This window comes from Pleurodeles waltl, chromosome 1_1 (genome assembly GCF_031143425.1).
Source record: "Pleurodeles waltl isolate 20211129_DDA chromosome 1_1, aPleWal1.hap1.20221129, whole genome shotgun sequence".
Taxonomy (NCBI): domain Eukaryota; kingdom Metazoa; phylum Chordata; class Amphibia; order Caudata; family Salamandridae; genus Pleurodeles; species Pleurodeles waltl.
In genome coordinates, this window is record NC_090436.1 from 66,368,224 (window position 1) to 66,383,982 (window position 15,759).

At 42.9% G+C, this 15,759-nt stretch overlaps 1 protein-coding gene across 1 annotated transcript in view; it reads right to left on the minus strand.

Annotated features, from left to right (window-relative positions):
- Positions 1–13,133, minus strand: part of IL11RA (interleukin 11 receptor subunit alpha) — a 357,237-nt gene extending 344,104 nt beyond the window's left edge. The window contains exon 1 of the mRNA XM_069214009.1: positions 13,057–13,133. The gene's annotated coding sequence lies outside the window, so the exon portion shown is untranslated. The remainder of the gene's footprint in view (positions 1–13,056) is intronic.
- Between the last annotated feature and the right edge of the window lie 2,626 nt (positions 13,134–15,759).

Below are 15,759 nucleotides of genomic sequence, written 5' to 3' on the forward strand. Positions count from 1 at the left end.
GAAAATAACATTTGGAAATACAAGGAATTATTGAGAATGTATGTGTGGACATATTATTGAAGAAGTTCATATCTGCGAAATGTGATTTGCTGAAACCAACACTGATGGACAACCCTGTCAGCCAATGCCTACAGCTCGCTGAGCCACCAAAGCCAATGGCTGAAAAGGGTTGTTCAAAAGCCCCTTCTGTATCTGTATGTATAGCTATGTGGATGGGGATGTTATGTGTGGTGCTTGTCTATGTTGTGTGCAGTGCCTAACATGTACCAGAATGAGTGCCAGTGCCCAAAGCTGTGCTCAGATGCCTACAGCCAGTGCTATTAAATGTCAACGCATGCGTAGTCTTAAATCCGCCTCATGCCTCTTTAATCCACTGCCAGGCACACCCTGCCCCTATATCTCTCTTTTGCAGATTCACCTTTTCTCCCCTTGTGACGTTTTTTTGCATCTTTCTCTTCCCCCTTCTTTCCTCTGTGATTGTTTTTCTTTCCCCTGCTCTCAGTCAACGTCTGAGATGGAAAAATATGTGCTGGGCACCAAAAATTAGTGCCGGAAACCACTAGCTCAAATTAAGCACTGGTTGTGTGGTCAGTGCTTAATTTGAGCTGGTGGTTTCTGGTACTCGGCATCAGTATTCAACTATCAACCCTGGGCACCAGGTGGCGTTGACTGGCTAATTTAGACATGGCCACAATAAAAGTTAATTATTAATTTAATATCCATTAAAAATGACTATTACCTGCCGCCCAAGCCATTCTTATAGCGTTGGGGGCCCAGAATAGTTTGAATTGTTAGGGTTGTAGGAGGGTGATGGTTAGTAGCTGTGTTGTCACTATCGGCAGCATAGTAGGGGCAAGCTGCAGTGGCCTCCTGACGAAAGCCTTGGCAATATTATTTTTTACAAACTAAGCACTGTGTGTGGTGCGTGATGGCATAAGCACATGGAATTGTGAAATTAAAAATATTGCCTTAATGTAACCCTAATAGCGACAGCCATCTTTTCACTCACAAAGAACCAATGCTGCCTGTTAGACCTGACAGCCTTAGGGTGGTCATCCCCCAACTTTTTGCCTGCCTCCCTCCACTTTTCTGACACTGTTTTGCTGGTTTTAGGACTCTGCACACTTTACCACTGCTGACCAGTGCTAAAGTGAAAATGCTCTCTTCCTTAAACATGGTAACATTGGTTCATTCCCAACTGGCATATCATTGTTTTACTAGTAAAATGTAGTACATGTGCACAGGGCTTGTAAATTGAATGCTGCTAGTTGGCCTGCAGCACTGATTGTGCCACCCACATAAGTAGCCCCTTAACCATATCTCAGGCCTGCCATTGCAAAGCCTGTGTGTGCAGTTTCACTGCCACTTCGACTTGGCATTTAAAAGTACTTGCCAAGCCTTAAACTCCCCTTTTTCTACATATAAGTCACCCCTAAGGTAGGCCCTAGGTAACCCACAGGGCAGGGTGCTACGTAGGTAAAAGGCAGGACATGTACATGTGTGGTTTATATGTCATGGTAGTGGAAAACTCCTACATTTGTTATCTACTGCTGTGAGGCCTGCTCCTTTCATAGGATAGCATTAGGGCTACCCTCATATACTGTGTGAGTGGTAGATTCTGATAATAGAGGGGTAATCAGGTCATATTTAGTATGGCCAGAATGGTAATACAAAATCCTGCTTATTGGTTAAGTTTGATTTTATTTTACTATTTTAGAAATGACACTTTTAGAAAGTGAGCATTTCTCTGCACCTAAAATCCATCTGTACCTCACAGCCTGTCTCCAACCAATGTCTGGGCTGGTTGACAGCTCCCTTGTGCATTACACCCAGACAACCACAAACACAGGATACTCAGTCACACCTGCATTCATCTGTATACTGAATGGGTCTTCCTGGGCTGGAGGGGCTTGACATTTACATTTTTAAGGCCAGTGGCCTTCCCTCACATAATGGACTGCAAAACCCCCTACTGGGACCCTGGCAGACAGGATTGTACTGAAAGGGGACCTTGTGCACTTCTAAACCTCTCTTTGAAGTATCCTCCACATCAAAGACATATTTGGGTATATAAACTGGGTCTCTGACCCCACTAACTCAGACACTTCTGGACCTGAACCTGCAACCTGCCAACAGGAATTGCCTGGCTACCCAAAGGCTCATTTGGACTGCTTTGAGGTGAAGGACTGCTGCCTTGCTGTTGCCCTGCTGCCCAGCTGCCCTCTGACTTTGCTGAAAAATGCTCTTCAAGGGCTTGGATTGAGCTTGCCTCCTGTTTTCTGAAGTCTCAGGGCCAAAAAGACATCATCTCTTCAAGGAACTCCTTGTGCGCTGAAAATCGACTTGCACCCTGCTGGAAACGACACACAGTCCATCTTGTGATGAGAAAATCGCCGCACACCTGAACCTGCACGACGCAGCCCAACTTCCAAGTGAAGATTCGGCACAGCGCCTGCCTTGCGGCTGGAAATCTGACGCACTGGCCTACCGGATGGACGCACAGCCGACCTGGAACGATGCAGACCGATTCCCCGAGTGAAAACCTACGCAGAGCCAGCTGCGCAACAGAAAATTAAACGCATCACCATACCGGATTGACACACCGCCTGTGACTTCATCCCACACGCCCAGGATTTCACGCATCTTCCCTGGGCGTCAAAAAAAGATCGCTGCATCGCAATGAGGAACCCAACCTTCACACCAGCAATCAATGCAAGCCCCTTCCAGCATGGAAAGAAACAACGCATCGTCTGTGCCATGCCGGAAAATCCGACGCACATCCTATTTTTCTATGCATCTCCTCCTCTGCGGTCTCCGTCTGTGTTATTTTTTACGCAAACCAGGCACTTTCTGCGAACAAGAGACAACTGTTGATTTCTAAGATGTAAGATGCTTTTAAACTTGGAAAACTGATATTTCAAATTGTGCTGATTAAATCTTTATCGTCTTGTGCATTTTTGTGGTGTTTTCACTGTGTTACTGTATGATTTATTGCACAAATAGTTTACACATTGCCTTCTAAGTTAAGCCTGACTGCGCAGTGCCAAGCTACCGGACGGGGGGGCACAGGATAATTTGGATTGTGTGTGACTTACTCTGACTAGTATTGTGGTCCCTACTTGGACAAAGGTGTATACCTCTGCCAACTAGAGACGCTATTTCTAACACTGCCAAGTTGTGTCCATCTCTGACGCATAAAACTTCACTCTTTGTTTGGCATGGCAAATGTGAAACTCATGAGTAGATGGCTCAGCTCTCTCTAAAAGTTTACATTTTGTATGTGCTTGAAGGTCAGTAGTGTTCTAACCAACAATGTCAATTTCGGCAACTGCATAGCTCTTATGTTTTGGTTTCATCACATGATCTCCACTACAGCCCTGCATATGAAAACATGTACATTTGTTTTCTGTAACTGTCCAGCTTTATGCTGAGGGGGTTCACGCCATTTTTCCCATGCCATCAGAATCTGTGATTCACAGACTATTTTTCTTTTGCAAGTAAACAAATTAAAAGGTCAAATTAAGCGTGAGCACATATTTCTTTGACACAAGACACCTAAAGCTATCTGTGGGCAAGACCTAATAAGGGGTCTCTATGCTGAGGATGGTCAACACTCCTCCCATTCCAGATTCTTTCAAGGGTCTTTGTACCCCAAATATAGTGCTTCGTACTTATTAGCATAATACATGAGCAGCCACATCTTACGGGTTCAAACCATGAGCGTCACTTAGGGGTTGCCAGGGGTCGTCGCTGTGACCCCCGGCACTGCCTCTGAGACCCCTGGCCTCAGAGGTGGAAAATTCAGTGCCAGGTACACATGGGCAGCTCGTCCTTATGGACATTGCTTAGGGCTCCATTTCCTTGTTTTCAATCCGTTTTTTATTACATTATTAGTGAATAATAATATATTATTCACTATTAGTGTAATTAAAACAATTAGCTGGAATGTGACCCTCCTTGGTAGCTGAGGTAAGTAAAAAACACATATAAATGTATCTTGTGTGCGTGCTTGCAAGAGTGTGCTTATGTAAAAGAGAGTGTGTGTATGAGTGAAAGTGTGTATGTAAGCATGTGTGTATGATAGAAAGTAAAGATGAAATGGCGTGTGATGTCACTTCTGCTACCCCTGGCATTTTGGTGAATTGACCTCCATGTTTCAAAGTGAAATATTTTTTCCTCAGATGGGCATATATGTATTCAAAATCAGTGACCTGACTCCGCCAAGCTAGGAAGAATTACCACAGGCAGGAGAGGCGGTACTTTTGGCCGATGGTTTCCGCCACATCTGTTGTAAACAGAATTCAAGAGTTTGTGTCATTGGCAGCAACCCTGGAAGGATTCGTGCTACTTTCTCCTAAACATTGTTAAGAACGTTGCAAAATGTAGATGTTGACCTACGAGAAGAAGCGTTTTACGCAGGAGTGTGTTTTGTGATTGCGGAAATCGCAAACCGTGGTGGTAAGGAGGCTAGAAGAAGCAAGAAACTAGGACTGCTCCCAAGAGATCAGGGTGACTGTGTTGTTTAACAGACGTGCAATGGATGGAAGAGATAAAGAAAACATGAACGTATACTATGTTGTTAAGTTAGATGTATGTTTGTATGTATATATGTATATGGTATTTCTATAGCGCAGATCTAGACAAAAGGAAGCAGAGCACTCCCCACGGTGTTGAATATATTTATTTAGGGTACATTTTTCCATGAGAGCGGCCTCTGGGGGCTTGTTTATCTGGTGCCTTCTCGCACTGATTTTGAGGCTTCCAACACAGTATGACCTGCAACATCAGTTGTGTATTTGTGGTTCCGTTGTTGTGCATGATAAGTGTGTTTTAATAGTTTGATTGGTCAATTGATTACATTGTTTAATGGGTGTGGCCAGAGGTCTTGGATGCTAAGTTTTAGGGCTTGCACATTATGCAGCACACAGTGTGTCAGGAATCAGGTTAGGTGACAGGCACACATTGGATGGAAGCTCTGGAGAATGGAACTGTGGAATCTTAGACAGTGGGAACACTAGACCGCTAACTTCCGCTAACTTCCTGGGAATACATGCATACTCACTTCCTGGGTTGGAGTCATTTCAATGTCAGGAGTGCTGGAGTCCTGTTTAGACTCTTGAGACCTTAGCTCTGTGACTGTCAATGAGTTGCGTGGTTGCATTGGCTGTTCTGACCCTTGCTATAGTTCGCAACCCTTTTACATTCTGCACTGTTTGTTGTTTTCTCCCTCTCAGTTCCTTCTTTAGTCCCTTCCTTATTTTGTACACCTGGCTGTCTTATCTGTTGTAACCTTTTCTTGTATAGTCTTATCTGTGTATGTCTAGAAGAGCGTTGCCTGTACTCTACATCCAGCTGGGCTAAGTACTGGCCTATTGATCTATGTCTTCCATCTAGTTGGATCCATCCCATATAATAATCTTTAAGGCTGAGTTGTACCGTCCCTAGAAACAGATGAAATCTCGGAGAGTGAGCTCCAGTCTTGGACTTCTCTCTTATTCCTTTCCCCTGCTTCTATCCCAGTTTCTCTGGCTGATGATAATCACCACTCTGTTCATCAGTACAGAACTCAGCGACGGCATGTGCTTCCAGCAGGTCTGTGACATCAGTTCATCCACCGTACCGTGGTGGATGTGTATAAGTTGTTCTGCCTTCTATGTTGTGTTGAATGCTTTTATCCGTATTGTTTCCAAATGGTTGATTCTCTTCTGAGCATGGCGGCAATTATTAGATGACCCAACTGTGCTGTGTTTGCTGACGATACATTCTGTCTAACATGTTGGATGTATGTTGTTTCTTAATGGAGAGCGCTGTGGCAACCACATTGGTACCCAAGTATATGGCATGTCTGTGCTCTGTTGGATGCTCATGCAGAGTTTGGTCTGGCATGTCTTGTAAGATGTTGGGTTGAAATTGAGTGATGCTGGGGCACCATGACGGCCTTTCAATGTGTTCATATGTGCTATGTAGGATGCATGCAAAATGCTCTGCATAAAATGTTCTACTGGATGGTGAGCTATCCTGTGGGTCAGTGCACACAGTGCTGGCCTTACACTCAGAGGTAAAAAGAACAAATGGATGCCATTTTGTTTATGATAAATCACTGAATAATTGAGAGCATACATCACCAACCACAACCCCCACATAAGGAAAGAACAGATGAGATGACATCTTGGCACAGTGGTTCTGGATTTCCATGCAAGTTTCATATTGAAGTAAACTATCCAGGCTCTAGCAGAAGGTGTCGTAGTCCAGTGAGTGTCGGTTCTCTTTTACTTCCTGCTATAGAGAAAGTCAGTGACTGTCAGGTTGGAGGGTGCGGGCAACACCTTGTGGTGGGACAATGGAGGCATTTGAAACACCCCATGAGATGGCGTGTTGGCAAGGGGGCCTCGAAGGAATAAGTGAGTGAGACGGTGAGATGCCTTACAGGCCCTTCCACCTTCCAAACCTGTGTTAATCTGTCAACCTCCAAGCAGACTTTTTACCTACATCACACTGACCAGCCTTCTGCCACACTTTTTAAAGCGTCCATGCGAAGTGATTGGAGAGATGTTCAGTACCAGGAAGGTTTTTCTCAGCTCATTATCCTGATGAACCCATGACAGATTCTAAGGTTGCAAGAAGAGCGTAAACACACTGGGCTCACCCTAAGGAGATGCACATGAAGGGCATCCTCCCACTGCCGCAAGCGAGTGCAAACATATTCTCTTCTTCTGGTGCAATTTGGATCTCTGTAAAGTCTGACCAGGGGGCTGTCACTCACCTTTTATCAGTGTTATATTGGCAGGCTAGTGTCCTGGCTGGGCAAAGCTGTTCGAGCTGTTCGAGCCGTTAAAGCAGTAGCAGCACCCCTCTCCCGCTCCCTCAGCGTCTTGAGACCATCACAGGTGAGTAGTGCGCTTTACAAATGCTATGATTGATTGATTGATTGATTGAAAGCTGTGAAAGGTAAGATGGACAGGAAGAAAGCTACGTGCTGTCACATCTTCTGACCCTACACTCTGATTCACAAGTCAGAAGAAAGCTGAATAGTAATATGAAAATAATTCACTTTCAAGAGCTCTATTTAAGAGCAAACTGCTTTTCAACTAAGGTCGATCAAAATGTTCCAAGAATGATTGCAGACAAGTACCTCTAAAAGAATGCATTGTATTCTATCTTCAGGGTAGGTAAAGAAAATAGCATGTCTCATGAATGGACCCAATATGCTACGTACTCTAGGTATACATGAACAATTATGTCAACAATGATTTTCTAATGCGACTCTACCTGTTTCTAGATCCTAAGGCCCTAATTATGAATATGGGAGCTATTTAATGCACTTGATAAACAATGATATCACAGGGTACGTTATTTATCAGGTGCGATAAATGGAACCTTTTACAAGCTTGTGGGTATTAACCAGGGACGGCTCCTTTGCAATGGCGAAGGAGCGCCGCCCCCCTGGCTAAGCCAGGAGCTGAAAAATAATACATTATATCATGTGAAGGGAGTGGGGGATGGCTGGGCCACGGGAGGTGGGAGAGGGAAGGGTGAGTGGAGTCTATGCACTTCTAAGTGCGCATGTGTGTTTGGCCGCCTCAGCCAGGCCAAACACACATGCGCACTTAGGTTTCTCCAACCCGGCTGTGCTATACAGCCGGGTTGGAGAAACTGCACAGGCTCCAGTGCACTGTCTGAGTAGCAGAACAAGCTTCTCAGACCAATCCTGACTCTGCTCTCATGCTACAATTAGCATGAGAGCAGCACCAGGACTGCTGGGGAGCATGTGTGGTGTCCCATTGAATGCTGGGACACCAGAAGAAGAGCAGAGGAGCGAGGTGGCAGTGACAGGAACAGGTAGGTTTTTTAAAATTATTTTTTTATTGCTCCCTCCGTCCCCTCCACCCCTCCCCTTGAGATCTGCTGTGGTAGCCGTTGGAATTAACATGCAGATTTAGTTTTTGTTATGCACCAAAGTCTGCATGGTACGGTAAATAATGTACATATTTCCCTTGTTAAAGTTTGGCAAGTTTGACCTGCTGTAATCTAACAAATCTCGAGGTATTTAACACATCTATTAATTATCCAATATGTTAAAAACCTTTTAATTTGTAATTCGGACCCAAGCGTCAACAGGAATGTATGCACAGGTCGAAATTATCTGACCTGCTTGTAATCAGGCTGTTAGAATCAGGTTTTAATCACTACCCAACTCAATGTAGCTAATATTAACACCCTCAGAAAAATAAGGCCTTAGCTTGCAGAGCTTTCAATGTAAACTCTGCACTTTGCACAGACAGATCTTTGCAGTGGGTGTGATACTCACTGAGCTATCCTTTAGAAATGGAACCTGCGTCCTGCAGCTCACTCTTGGATCTCCGGATAATGCACAAGAACCGCTGCCAAAACCAGCATCAAAAGCTGGGAAACTGACCACAGCTCACCCTTCACAGAAGTGCAATGAGAAATGAATGGACATTCTGCTATCATATGAAAAGCTGACAACAGCTGCTCTGCTTTTAATGCTCTTGACCCCGTCTGAACACGGCTCGATTGTGGTTTCCGTGGCAGAAGCATCATGAACTCATTTAACAACCCCTTCCTTATCCATCCTGTGGTGTCTGCAGGCATTCTATCAAACATAGCTTCAAATTATTGACGCCCTATGAGAGCGAATTTAATTTCCCCTATCCACTGTTAGTAAAAGTTACACTTGTGCCAGTCCAAACCTAAATGCAAATAGCCTATCACTAACCTCTCTAGGAGTGTGCGTACCTTACATCATTTTCTGTAGCATAATTATGCGGAATTACAGCAGAATTACATGAGATTACATGGAATTACGCAAGGCGGGTAACCCTGCATGTAACGCTATTGTCTTATTGCAAAATATACTTGTGTCCCAATGCAACAGAACACGAACAGCAGCAGTCAGCGGCCACTTGTGCTCTTTTGGTAGCCATTTTTGCCCCAGATTACTCAAAATTACACGAGCGGGTGTAATTACGTAATTTAGGGTAAATTACTAAAATTACTTCAACTACTCTGGTGTAATCACAATTTTTCCCAGGCGTACTTTCTGAGGGGAAAAGTACTGAGCAGTGCGTGTTTCTACAAGTTCAGAGCTTTACCAGTTTGGCTAGGACAGTTGTCATGCGTCAATCTGGAGTCTGTCCAAAGGGCGTGTAACCAATGATAGGAGCAAGTTACTAACTGTAGGAACCTGGATAGTGTAAATGCAACAAGGAATACAGTGGTCTCTTCGAGTCACTATGCATTAGGGAATAAACATATTATGCCAATTATATCTGCGGGAACACCCAAGTTCTGCCCAGTGGCAAGTGTTCAGGCATGCAACAATCTGGATTCTGTCCAAAGCATCCTCCCGGTGGATCAAATGCTGGGCAAGTGTCGACAGGCGAGGGGCTCTGAGCGGACTCTTGTGCGGTGGTAGGTGCATTTTACAAAATGTACAGCTAATATGATCTACCTTCTCACTTTGCAATTAATTATTTTAGGAGTGAGATCACGCTCCACCAGATCCCTATCTGCATTATCACCCATGTTTCAATAAATTTGTTTGTTTTGAAATGTGCCACATGGAAAATATTTTTTAAACTTCTATGCAGGATCCTTTCCAACCTCCCAAGCCAAAACAAATTCAGAAAGACTTAGCTTGCCATCTCAAAGCTTACAACTCAAAACCTTTGGCTTCGGCTCCCCATCTGCAACGTAACCCTGTAATTTGGGTAGGAGCACACCACAGAATTGGCTCATAGTCAATGGGGACTAAACTGAGAAGGAGAAATCCACCATGAAATTAAAGAACTGGAAAGAGGATAAACTGTGTGTTCAAAGAGTGAAACACAAAGGGTTAATGAGTGAGTCTGCCAGGAGGGCCAGGAGGGCCAGGGCAGCAATCCAGATAAATAAGAGACCTTTTTTGGCCTTTCAATGTGGAGTTTTTGACAAAAAAATAATTTAATATAAGAATGGAGTTTAAATTTTAGAAAACCGGTAAGCTTGGTATATTAGGCATCGATTATTGGAATGTGTTGATGGTATCCACACTTCGGGCCCCATTCATAAATTGCATGTTGTTGTGTGTTAAGTAACAGCAGAGTCGTACTACTAAAATACAACAAAATGCAATCCACAAACCTAGGTGCGGAGACCTCTGCCTCGTCTATAGGGAGTTCTCCGTCATGTGTACAGAGATCTCCGCCCACGTAAGCCTATGATCCAGTAGTGAATGTGGGAAGGAGAAGGGATGTGGTTGGAAGATGAGGAATAGTTACTCCTAAATGGGAAGTGTTTAGGGAGGTACCTGCTATGACCAACACCCACCTACAAAAGAGTAAGGCCACTGTTGATCACAAACTACACTTTTAAAGTTTCTGCAGACACAAAGTCTCAAACCGTTACAAATGTGCTCCAGTCCAGCCTTTGAAAAAGTCAAGCACCGTGCAGCGACACTCAGAGTCACATAGAAACTAGTAGGAACTTAATATAACACCGCATAGGGAATAATATTAAATATGATAAATTATTTCAACTTTTCAATTAAATATAATTTAAAACATTCAAATAAATTTAAATGGAATTATTGTACAACTTTAAACATTTTTTTTTTTAAATAATTCAATGAAATGTTTAAGCTGTTTGTAACAACTTGAAGTAATTTTTTAAGTTAACACAAAAGCATATAACTTTTAATTTATAATTATATATACTAAATATTAGCTAAATATTAACATACTAGTGAGGGTGGTTGTGTAAATTAGATTAAATTAAAATGTATTTATTTACTTATTTATTTATAAATGTAATGAACCAATAATAATTAAGGTAAACTTTTCAACTGTTAACTAAAATTATAAGTTATTTTAAATTAATACAAAAAGCATAACTTTTAATTAAATATGCTAAATATTAAAGTTAAAATGTTAGTGTATCTTTCTTAAGTTTGAGAAAAATACATTATTTTTTTTAATAATTAATTTTAATTATTTCACATTAGATTATATATGTGTTAAGATTTAATACATTTTATTATTTTCTCTATACTTTCCCATGGAGAGAGTTCCACCCCGGTGATGAAGATCTCTGTCTATATTTGAACAGTTACTATAGTAACTTTACACTTTTAACTTTATACTTAGATGTCTCCCTCCAACCCTGAATTGAGCGGATGGATGCATGTAAGTATACTCTTAGGTGTAAATTTGCCATCGGAAATGGTGAAGAGCAAACAAGTCTGTACTTAAACCTCAGTGCAGTAATAGATTTATATATGGGCAGTCTTTAATGTTCAAATTTTATAGGGAATTTTAGATCAACACATTGTTGGGACATAAATATACATTATTCTGTCAAGTACTTTAGAGAACTGAGGAAAAACGTTTGAAAAATAATAACTTTTGATATCAGAGTCCTTATCTTTCTTTGGCTCGGATGCCAACACTGAAATTCCCCAGGTCTGGAAAATGTAGCCTATGAATTTAGAATGCCCTGTTAGGAGGGCAAAGCTAGCTGACACTAGATTGGACATGTCCAGAAGGAGTCCCGCAAGCCACCAGGACCACTTATGGTGGTGGGAGCTCTGAAGACATGATTTATGGAATCATAAGGAACTGGATATCTAGTCCTGGAGACCCGAAAATGCTAGTGAAGCCAACAAGACCTGGTGCAGATTTCTCAATTACAAGGAAGTTCTACAGTTATTGCAGATCCCTAAAAAAGGAGCTACAGAACCTCCTGATGCCTGAGCAGAGTTAGAAGGGGAGCTTCTGAGTGAGTGTTGTTCACCTAATGGCAGAGACAGGGAACTAGGCACTACGGTAAGCCAGAACTGCAGGAAGTTGTGCCTTCCATTTCCGGCTGGTGTGGAGATTGTATAAACTGGGACATTTGTAAGGTGTTTTAGAGTAACAAAAGGGTGGGTCTTCATGGTCCTAGTACACTGCCCTGTACACTTACTGAGGATATACAGCACAGCTACTTAGGTTGGCGGTAACCAAGAGCTAAGACATGGCAGGTAGAAGGGACATCCCATGATGACTTTGGAATCTGGCAATGCTGGGAAAAATCATGGCAGGACTGGGCTGTCAGAATGGCCATCCAGCTGCTGGCTCCAGTGTTCTTCCAGATGAAGTTTCCGGGACACATCTACACCTTGGCAAGGGGGGGCCACTCGTGTGCAGCATACTCATAATTTCAGAATCAGTGTGTGCCACAAGTCTGAAATGGTCTCAGTACACATGAAGTGATCAACCATCTGGCTGATTTCAGGAGGAAGTAAGGAATGGAGTGAAGAACTGCCACAGTGAACTGAGCCCTCTTGTAGGTCACCTCAGAGAAACTGGGGATAGATAACCTAGAATGCAAGACTCTATGTGGAACCGCAGTCAATGGTTGGCCATACTGATTCCTCAATTGAAATCCCTCATCTTCTGCAGGATCAACACAGCTTTATTCCTCATCCATGTCAGTCACTTAATTTCTTCTTATGGAGAACTGCTTAGTTCATGGGAGCATTCATCAGGTGAATGCCTGCACCAGGTGTGCAGACTCACCCGGTTACTGTTCTACAATAAGAGAGGCAGATGTTATGTAGATCATCCTTCCCTATAGTGACGGTGGCACAACACGGAAGGATTAAACCAGTGCTACATGCGCCTGGAGCTGAAAGTAGAAGGCAAGGAAGGAAAAATGACCAAAAAGAAACTCAAAATGATTAAAAGATCTAATGGGTAATTAAGAGAAGGGTGCTTTATTGGGAAGTGGTTGGGTACCAGAGATGCATCCACACCATTTGATGAGAATAAGAGATCTGTTGAGATGCACATAAACTGAGCAAAGGGCCGGGATGTGTATGATGCACGCACCTATGCACAGCACTGATTCGCAAAGTTCAGAGTGACCAGTTTCAGAGCAGTTGTAAGTCCGACCATAGTCTCCTTTGTACCCACAAATGGAGAAAAGGAAGACACAAGGCTAATAAAATGTATAACAAAATTCCAGTGAGAGACTGTTTAATAACCATTGCTTTACTTTATTAAAAATACATCATACCTTATGTGTTATCTCTGCGTATTCAGTTGCTAGAGGTGTGACTGTCGTCTGCTCTACTACACTGTTATTACGTCATCACGTTGGACTTCCTGCTGCCATGGTTACCAGTGCCCTATAAGGAGAAAGTTAGCAAGTATAACTCAAAAGCATCCTTGCTACCACTTCACACTGGGGGAGAACCCGTCATCCACATGAGTTATGAACAGATTGTAAAGGATTCAAACTTTCATCCCACATTATCACTTAAATGATCAAAAAGTGACATTACACCACTTTCAGAGGACTAGAATGCTTCGCCTTATGCGATTACACATAATACACTACTTGCTATGACACACTTTTTAAAGGGTTCCTGTCTGAAATCCTCAACCCTTTTCCTACATATAACATAATTTGACTTTTATGAACCTAAATAAGAATTGTTCTCAGAGACAGGGAGTGCTACCTGAGATGAAACAAGCATTGGCAAAGACAGTAGGTCTTGCCTATGCAAGGTCTATTGATTTACCATTATGTTTTGTCAGAGTTGTAAACCAACTTAGCTGCTGCTCAGCATGGTTGAAAGTTAGTGGGGTAAAGGCGAGTGGAGTGTTGTAAAGTGGAGTAGAGTGGAGTGTTATGGAGTGGCGTAGAGAGTCACAGAGTGGTGCACAGTGGTGAGGAGTGGCATAGAGTAATGTAGAGTGGAGTTGAGTGGTGAGGAAAGGAGTGAGGATGAGTGTCATGGAGTCAGGGCCGCATTGGAAACCCAAAGCAGCCCTGGCAAATTTTGTCAGAGCAGCTCCCATAGGGTGCATAGTGAACAAGCCTGAGCACTACAATTTCTCCTCCTCCAAAACAATTTGTAACAAATGGCCAGAGCAGTGCATTCTGCAACACATTTTTCATTATATATTCAACTGTATTCGATTTTAAAGCACAGTAAATTATGACCTTAGTGTGCATAAGTATTTGCCAATCTTTGTTGGGGTTCTTCAATGATTCCCTCACCATCACCCTCTAATAATACCTCTCGTGTCTCCATAGCCCCTGGCTCACATGCATTTCATTTATTTTATAGCACCTTTTGTACCAGTGTAGGGTGTTGAAGCACTTTACATAACACACCAGTGTAGGGTATCGGAGCACTTTACACCACACACAACAGCACAGGATGTTGGAGCACTTTACATCACATACAAACACACACACAGACAATGACTCACACGTGTGTAAATCAGTTTATGAAAATGTTGACAAAGGGGACTATCAGATGTAGGATTCACATGTCATCCATACTGGTCAGCATTTTTAAGAGTGCTTGGACTGGATTCAGAACACAACACAGTGGTTGGTGTTGACTATACTAATAACACTTTGGGGGTTATTACAACTTTGGAGGAGGTGTTAATCCGTCCCAAATGTGACGGATATACCATCAGCCGTATTACGAGTTCCATAGGATATAATGGACTTGTAATACGGCTGGTGGTATATCCGTCACTTTACCGTCACTTTTGGGACAGATTAACACCTCCTCCAAAGTTGTAATAACCCCCTTTATTTCTAACAGAACAAACTCTTTCAAGCTAATTTAGGATAATCAAAGACTGGGAAGAACATAACTTTCTAGCCTGTACTATGCAGTTTGCATGCAGCTCTTTGATGACACTTCATAGCTCTCTGTGCTGGATTATGATTGTAATTTATGAACTGCACAGTAACAAAAGCAGCTCTATGACAAAAGCAATATCCCGCTGCTAATACCAGCAGAAAATATTGTTCTGTGATCTGCATAGTACATGTTCTTTGCAGCAGGCATATTAACCCTCTGCGCTACCTTAGATAAGCGAAAACTGCCACTACAGAAAACACTTATCTCTCTCCAGCAGGTGTATTAATCACTAGAGTTGTTCTGGCACTTTTATTGCTGCCTGGAAACTGCTGGATATGCAAGAGACTCTGCAGTGGTTTAAAAACTGCTGCACAGCTACAAGACCAACCCCCAGGAACAAAAGTGGCTCTCCACCCTTCCAGCCTAAAAGGGAAACACCTGATGCCCGGTACGGCCAGTTCGGCCTTGCATGGAGTGGCACAGAGTGGTATAGAGAGTCAAAGTGGAGTGGCATAGAGTAGAGCGGAGTAGCATAGAGTGAAGCAGTGGAGTGGAGTAGAGTGGAGTGCTGTGTCATAGAATAGAGTTTAATATAGTGGCATGGAGTGGCAGAAAGGGAGTTGCATAGAGCATCGTAGAGTGGAGTAGTGTCATAGAGTGGGAAAGAGTGGAGTAGAGTGTTGTAGAATAGAGTGGAGTAGAGTGTCACAGAATGGACTAGAGTTTCATAGAGTAGAGTATCGTGGAGTGGAGTGTCATAGGGTGGAGAATCGTGGAGTGGAATGTCATAGAGAGGAGTAGAGTGGACTAAAGTAAAGTAGTGTAAAGTACAGTAGTGCAGAGTAGACTGGTGTAGAGTGCATTGGGTTTGAGTAAACTGGTTTAGAGTTCATAGTCGTAGAGTGCAGTGACATAGAGTGGAGTGGTGCAGAGTAGATTGCAGTGGCATAGAGTACAATGATATACTGTAGAGTGGAGAGGCATAGAGTGGTGTGAAGTGCAGTGTCATAGAGTGCAGTGGCGCAGAGTAGATTGTTTCAAAGTAGAGTAAAGTTCAAAGAGTGGAATGGTGCCAGATAGAGTGCAGCAGTGCTGGGTAGATGTGGGAG